The sequence below is a fragment of the Solea solea genome, chromosome 18 (genome assembly GCF_958295425.1).
Source record: "Solea solea chromosome 18, fSolSol10.1, whole genome shotgun sequence".
In the NCBI taxonomy this organism is placed as follows: domain Eukaryota; kingdom Metazoa; phylum Chordata; class Actinopteri; order Pleuronectiformes; family Soleidae; genus Solea; species Solea solea.
In genome coordinates this window covers 2,953,912-2,962,321 of record NC_081151.1, presented here as the reverse complement: position 1 = coordinate 2,962,321, position 8,410 = coordinate 2,953,912, and the positions used below count along the sequence as shown (strand labels likewise).

Below are 8,410 nucleotides of genomic sequence, written 5' to 3'. Positions count from 1 at the left end.
CTCCTGTGTCCAATTCAGCGATGATTCTCTAGTGCAGCACCATGGCAATGTTTAGACAGAGGCGGACATAATTATCTCTGTGTGTACTTTAATAACGTGACATCCGAGTGTTGCGGTGACTGGGGCGTGCGCCGAAAAAACCACATTACAGTGATATTATCCCCTTCATTCTGTGTAATTAAAACCTAAATAATTAAATGCCACTAACTAACAAAACTGGTATGCAAATTTGATGATTTAGTGAGTTGTTGAAGAACACAGGGATTTTTTTTCTCTCTCTTTTTTTTTTTTTTTACTCCAAATGGGCACCATTTAAAGTTGACCTTTGGAAATGTTATTTTGAATGCAATGTGATGGCGCTGTTTAATTTGAAGAGGTGCTTATCTCAAAGTCAACATCTTACTTCTGTTTTCCTGACGCACACTCAGTCGCCATATATTAGGCAGTAGCCTGGCAACCACAAGAGTAGCGCCGCACCAAATGGACATGTTTGCAATACGACAGGCCCGGTGTGCTCCTCACCGCTGACCCCGCCTGCCATTTTGTTTCTGTCCTGTGAAGGTGTCAGTGATAAACGTTACCTTGTCTCAGCAGGTGTGCCTGGATGGAGGGCCCTGCCGCACGGAGGGGGTCACCAACCCCACAGTGTTTCCCCCATTTATTTGAATAATGGGCCATTAGGACGGCTGGATATCCAATGTTAAAGTAGCTGTATGTGTCTACTAGATAAAAGACATAATTACCTGAGAGAGAGACAGACAGAGAGGATGTGTTGGTGCACATTTTTCCTCAGCTGGCCTCCAGAGCTCAGAATTCATACACACTCCTACCATTAGGTGGCGACAGAGAGAGGTTTAGGAAATGAGGACCTTGGCTCCTCACTTCTACTGATGCACAGCCAAACTGAGTCAGAAAAGACATGTTTTGACATAACTTGAGGTAATTATACTGGGTAGTTTCCTAGATGTTGATAAATTTAGACACTATCACAGCCTGTCATTTCTGAATAATTCTTTGCAAACCTTTCAAATAAGAAAAAATCTATTTAAATTGGTGACAGGACACCAATTTAATTTCCTAGGATGACACGTCCCCTAAAAAAAATGCAGTGTGAGTCTTTAAAACCCTCCACAGGCAATTACAGCGCTCATTGAATTGCATAATATCATGGTGAAAAGAGTGTGGGCACTTTGTATACCTTTGCCTCGCGAAGAGAAAGAGTTGTCCTTTTTGGTCAGAATTGTGACTCCTTGTGCCTTTCATGATTCTGGTTCAAGAGAGACTTGCCACACAGTCAGTGGAAATATGGACATGAAATTTGGAGTGGTATTTATATGAAGCAAAAAAGATTGCCAATTAAAGATGAGTTCTTTATCATTTATTTGCCCTTGAGGTTTTTATTCCTCAATTGCTATAAACCTTATAAAAGCATCCTTTTAGTGCAAAAGAATAGACGCCCATTTTTGTGACCTCCTCCTAATGCATTTCCATCTTCACAGCTTGGAAAAAAGTTTTCACCCCTTCCACAAAACATGTTAATTGCCATCATGGGCCCAGGAATAAAAAAAGATATCTACACGTTAATTATCCAAACATGGTGGCAACCCATCTGCAGCAAGCCATTGAAATTACTAAATTGTGTTTTCTCCTCTTCTTCTTTCATTTTGGACACATTGTTCATCAAAAGGCTTCAGAAATGTGCAGATGGGTAATCCTTGTGTCTACAAGGAGCAGCCTGGTTCAAGGTGAGTGTTTCATACCCCTAAGCCCTTATGTTTCTCTTCATTGTGTTGTTTAGGTTCCATATCCTGATAGGAGATTCACTAAAATGGGAAATTTCCTTGTAGCCTACTCGTGCAAACACACACACACAGAAACCACATTTTCTTTTGCTGTTATTCTGTTCTAAAAACAAATTTACACACATCTTGCTACTGTCTTTATTTTAGTCAGATTTATAAGGTGTTGAAATAAAACCTCAAACTTTTAAGACACGAGCAATGTCTGCTCGGAGAATCACTCAGTCTTGAAAAACCACTGAGATACAGTTACCAATTTCACCAATCTTAAGTGCATATACTGCACATGAGCACATCAGAATTGTACTTGTGCAACAATCATCCTTTACATTTACAGGGTGGGTGTTTCTAATCCTGCAGCAAACTCTTTTCAAACAACAGGTGAAGAATACTCTGTTCTGGGATTACTTTAACTTGCAAAACAATCCAGTTTGAATTGTGAATCTCTCAGTAAAGTGTAGCATAATTGAAAGCTTAAATGTGATGCAGCTTTCTTTCAAAGTAAATGTTATGTGTGTACATGTGTTTGTCATTAGAATCCACTTGTTACAAGGGAAATGCAAAGTGTGATATGTGGAATTTACCAAATTGCAAATCAAGTTTTCTTCATTTGCAAAAAAAAGGGGTCTCAGATTATTCCAATACTTCTTTTATCATCTTTATAGCAATAATCCATATGTGCTTGTACTTTAAGGGTTTAAATACAGCTCTCAGCTGTAGTATTGTCTTCTGGTAACTCAGACTTTGGTCAGAATCCTCACTGTGTGTCTCCATACTCGGTGATACATTACCTTTACTGCAGAAAATGTGATGACGGTCAATGTGGATCACCACTTCAGTGATCCACAGAAACAAGTCCTTGTAGTCGTGGCGGTGATGTTTGACTTTTTAAAAAGAAAAAGAAACCTCAGATTTCTGCCATAGAAAAGATTTTAAAGGCCTTGTGTGTGTGAATGCATGAATCAAAAATAGTTTGGCACAAATTTCTAATATTGTGATTTTCCAGCTTTATTGAAGTAGACAATGTTTTTTTGTGTGTGTGAATTTCCCCACATGGTATTCAGTGATACTGTGACTTGTATACAGACCCTTGAGTCCATCTTAAGGCCATTCATCTACTGACTTATTTCAATTACCAGAAAAATATTGCAACAGTAACATTAACTTGTTGTAAAACTCTGACTTTTCTTGAATACTACGTTAGAAGGATATTAAATACAGCGTGTATTTTTCCAGCAAGATGTATTTGTAAGGGCAAAAAATGGCCTTGAGACATCCGTCATCTAATTCAACACGTTTTGTCCATATAATGCCATTCAAATATGAGAATTTCTGGCTTCACTGTTGAAGGTAAAAGCCAATGTACTTGCAAAGCTTTTGAATCTTTGCTCTGAAGTCGTTTTGTGCATGGGAAGCGAATGGCAAGGACAAGATCGGCCATCTTGCCATGATATGTCCATGACTCATATCGTTTGAAAATAAAACGGAGATCTTTGGGAGACTGAGACAACCTAAATGTAATTGCTCCTCAGAATTTCATGCCTAAAGACACTATTCCATTTTAAGGCGTGCCACTCTTCACATTTAGGTTTTATTTACTACACGACTTGTTTGTAGGTGTCTTTAAAAAAGCAGAGAAGGCACTTCATCGCTGAGCTGGTCAGAATCTGATATTGCTCCTGTCTGGCCTTGTTGCTTAATTCACAGACATTCTTCATCCATTAGAACGAAGTCTCCTCCAGCTATTGAACAAGATGACCAGTTCACTCTCATCAACGGCTTTAACATTCACACCAGCTGCCCCCACTGTTGTTGCACATCTCCGTCGACATAAGTGAATATTTTGATTGGATCAATTCTTCATTATTATTTGAAGCTCGCAGCTTTTCAAGCAACTGGCCTTGACTGCGGCACTTGTTTCGTACCCACATGCCACTGGGGCTAAAATGCTTCCAGAATGTGTCTACTAAGTATTTTATTTTTGGCCCTTGGCCTAAGCTGCAAGGTTTACAAAACAGCTATATGGCTCTCCAAGGCCAAGAACTGGCCTTGCTCCACATGCTTAGCAATGGAAAAGGAGGTATTCAAGCCTAAAGTTATTCATGTCAAGTAATGCTCATGGAACGATTCCATGCAATCCATAAATCTGACATTTCGTGAGTGCTCGAACGCAACTTGTGTTCTGCTCACTTTGACACGGCGTACCACCTTCACACTATTTGTTCCTGAGTCCTTCTCTTCCTCTCCAGTAAGTAACACAACAGGGCAGCGATGTTAAGACCGACCGCCCCGGCATTACGCGGCTCCTCGAATTCACAGTGCACCGTTTGTCATTTAAGAAATGGTAATATTGAGCCGTTTTTATAATTGGACACTTTTCATGGAAAACAACTCACGGTGTGCCGCTCTCGAGGGGCCAAACACAGCCATTCACATGCCATAACACTGAGGGCTTGGTGATCTAATGCTGAACCCTCTCTAAGTGCATGTATTTGTGAAGAAAAATTGCAAAGCCTCTCAAACTGATAGAGCCGGCTATCATCATGTATGAGTCTCCACCGCACAAGTGAGCCCTCAGCTTTAATTAAACTTTTTTTCCAAAGTGTATCTCCCATGAAAATCAACCTCGGCGTTTGTGTGTCGAGAAGCTCTCGCTCTCTCAGTTCACCTCGAGTGGTCGATACATTAAAACTTGAACTGATTGATTTCAAAATGCCGCCGCACCAGTGTTCTTATGCATCTGTTAACTACATCTGAAGTAGCTCAGTCATCAAGCTTTAGGACGGGGATTGATAATAGCTTGACCAGCAGGGCCTATCCTTACCCATCCTTTTGCAGGAGGTCTTGCATTTAGCACCCAGAGCACTTGTGGCACATCTCAAACAGCACAAGTGTGTTCACACAGTGGATGAGTGGAAAGCTTTTTCTCATGCGCCTGAACCTCATGAATACATTCCAACTCTAACTAACTACTTTGCCTTAATGTGGAATTTCAAAGAAGGTATGAGGCCATTTTATTTATTTGTATTCTCTGCGTCTTAGTGATACTCTTGAGCACAGTGATGGCAGGGAGGATAATCTCTGTCTTTCATCAGCAAAGTGGCCCCGGCACAAAAACCCCAACAGTAATGTATTCACTATTGATTGACGCTCGCTCCTGCACTACCAGGCAACACTGTTATTATCATGCATAGATTCCACGCTGCCCACAATAAAATCATTGTCTTGATTTAAGTTATCCAACCCCCAAGGTGTCATGATAGCACAACTGGTGTTTGCCTCATATTGCTTTCTTCCTCAGTCATTACTGACATTCCCTGTCATCGTCCTCACATTGACTATTTAGTCTCACGACCTTTGACCTTTCGCAATGCAGGAAAATGCTGCCAGTGGACGTGCAACAGGTGTAAATATAGTGTATTAGATTTATAGATAGATGGATACTGTGTATATATAAAATAAGACATATTATTATGGTGGGTCTTGTGTCCATTTATAATATTTTTGTGTGAGCAGAGGAGTTTTTTGTTGAATTTTTGTGCCTCTGCCTGTGTGTAAATGGCTGTGGCTTCACCTCACACAGTTGCGCGTGTATTTAGTGTCACACATGTGGATCTATGTGGCAAACAATATGTGTTAGTAGTAGCCCGCCTCGTGGGAGATGCCCAGGCCTCGAATCATTGTGAATTACTGTGACCTTGGTTATCAATCATTGGATCACGGTATCTAAAGTAAACGCAACTGTGGCGTGGATAACATGCCACATCTGCTCTTTGGCCAGAGCTGCTTCTTGGTTACCAAGCGATTTATTAGAGCGCACTGTGTGAGGAATAATAGGTCGCAGTATAAAGATCAACCAGCGGCTCCCTCTCTCTCTCCCAATGGCGCACAATTATCTCTTAAACAGGATGTTGTGACATTATCGTTCGCCTAAGTTATAGTTGTACAGTTTCGTGTCCCCCCCAAAACATCTCCAAGAGAGAGAGAGAGCGAGAGAGAGAGGACTATAGTTGCACAGGCTAAAAGCACCGGCCGCAAAGGGAGCTGTGTTTGCGCACAAGACCAATTTATTGCCGATGAACATATGGCCAATATTTTGTCACACGTCATAGCAAGGGGAAAACAAACACCGTGCAATGTTAGCGAGTCAGCAAGAGCAGAGCCACTTGGCCATCCATGCAAACGCTCTTGGACAATATGAGAAGAGGAGCACTTGCTTTCTGGGTATATAAAGCACATCAGGCTTATCTGTGCACGCACTCCTGACTCCCATTTGGAGATATTTCATTAACTCTGCGCGCTGTCTTAACGCTGGCTACACATCCAACCCCCCTCTCCTGTCTAGGTAAGCGCTCCAGTCAGTTTGCACACTCTTTATTTATTTATTTTTGTATTTTCACAGCTTAATAGAAACTGCTTTTTTCCCCTTTTGTTGCAGTCTCGTACACATCAGCCTGCACCTTAGTCTTTGAATGTAAAATGACCCTGATCTTCGAGCCTCTTTATTAACTCTGTTGAAAACAGGATGGTTTATTCACAGTGTAGGCCTGCGCGGTTTTAACCTACAGTCTGCTGGTCATTGCACACTCACGTGGGCAGTCCAGGCTTGGTTGAGCGTTTTCTTTGTGCTGATGGCAAAAATTGTGAGTGGCCTGAACCTCGCTCATTCAGGAGAAAAAATAAACACACTATCTAGAAATGTACAAAAAAGAAATGTTAGAAGAAAATATACTCCAGATAATTAATTCGAATTCACAGCCATCGACTAATAAAAACAACCCTAACCAGTGAAGAGCACATGGATGAAAAGTCTGTGTTCCTGCAATTAAACTATCACTATATTCCAAAAGAGCCTCCTGTGCGCGGTTCCATTTCATATTTTCCAAACACTGCTTGTCATTAGAAATTGTTTAATTGGACCCACACAAAGAGCACCCCCTGTTGTTTCTTAAATGTGCCGGTAGAGACCGCTAGAGCTCTACAGATGTCAACAGCTGTTCGTGTTATCACTGCACTCACAGGCTGACGGACACGGAGGACAAGTTGAGCGTACTTGTGCCATGGAGACGAGGCCAGATCGTGCTCTCCTGGCTGGAGAGCATGATTTATTATGATTCATTGTAATTTATTCATTTGTTTACATGTTTATTTAAGAGGCATCAATAATGTTTTAACACCCTTACAGTTATTAATTGTCTCTTTTGATTTATGTTAACAACTTTCAGGGATTCGAGCCATTTTCTTTCCTCCTCCCTCCTCCCTGCACATGCAGGTCAGTGCGATACCGAAATGGGAAGTGATTAAAAAATAATAAACCTCTTTTTAGCAATTCGTCTTACAAGGAAGAAAGAGAGGAAAAAAAGATTAAGGCGAATGGCACAGCGTGGCATGAAATTCACCATTACAAATAAACTGGTGGTTTAACAAATGAAGGCATCTCTTCGGGGCATGGGCGCACTGCTATAATCTCGCCGTGACATGTTTAATCATTAGAGGAAGAGAGACGAATAAAGACGTTTTTTTGCCCGGGAGGAAAAGGTGGCTGGATTTCTGTAAAAGGAAGAGAAAAAAATGAAAGAAAGCAAACGGCTTCCAAAATGATTTACCCTGAAGCCAAGTCTCCTCGGGCCATGGCTTAGCCCCATAAATAAACCGGACTCGGCTTTACCTGCATATTATATATAGGCTTTTAATCATAGAGGGAGGAAATCAGTCTTGTCACTCTGTACATTTATCATGGACACCCTGAGGCAGACGGGGTTACCTTTATCAAAGACTAACCCCCTGCCTGAGGCGTCAAAACACGCTGAAATTCAGCGATTAAAGGGAAGCACTGATCAACATTATTATGGATTCTCCTGCGGCATTTTCGTATTTGTGCATTCAATCGAAAGATTTATTTAATCAGGAATATAAAAAGCTCTTTCTTCACTTATTTGGCAACAATCGTGGGCTTGAATTTTTAGGAGGGAATTATCATTAATCAGACGGGGCCCGTTTTTGGGGGCTTCATCCGAAAAATTAATTGTTTTTTCCTTTTTTCCCCCCTCTGTACGTTTGATTGCAAAGCTGGAATCAGAGGGGAAAATGTAACGAGCTTTAATAATGAGTCAGTCAGCTCTGTTGCTTATAATATTAGAAATGGAGCACAGGCGAAAATGGTGATAGCACAATTACAGCAGCAGTGATCACATAAAAGAGATGAATGTGGCGCGTGTGCAGTTTTACGCACGAGTCAACCGTGCGTTTCGGTGAGAAATATAACAACAAAGTATTGTTTCAGTGTCGGATGTGAAGATTTGGTGTCAACTGGACTCAGATAAGCGGCTGGTGGGAATCCGCATTGTCCTTTAAATCCTGACGCATCTGCAGCTCTGAGGCCCTTTCTTTAGTCCATCTTCCCTCGCTTAACACCTCCCAGCGCGCGCACACACACACACACACACACACACACACACACACACACTTTCTGGGGTTATTAAAAACGACATAGTTACTTTTTACAACTTAAAAATTATAAATAAAAACGCCATAAAAGCGTTGGCCGTGCCAAATAATTACACATTATTCTGACTCGTAATTATTAATAACATTATTATTAATAATAATAA

At 41.1% G+C, this 8,410-nt stretch overlaps 1 protein-coding gene across 1 annotated transcript in view; it reads left to right on the top strand.

The window, feature by feature from the left end:
* Window positions 1-6,082: 6,082 nt before the first annotated feature.
* Window positions 6,083-8,410, top strand: part of nkx2.2a (NK2 homeobox 2a) — a 7,082-nt gene continuing 4,754 nt past the window's right edge. Inside the window, exon 1 of the mRNA XM_058615550.1 lies at window positions 6,083-6,144. The gene's annotated coding sequence lies outside the window, so the exon portion shown is untranslated. The remainder of the gene's footprint in view (window positions 6,145-8,410) is intronic.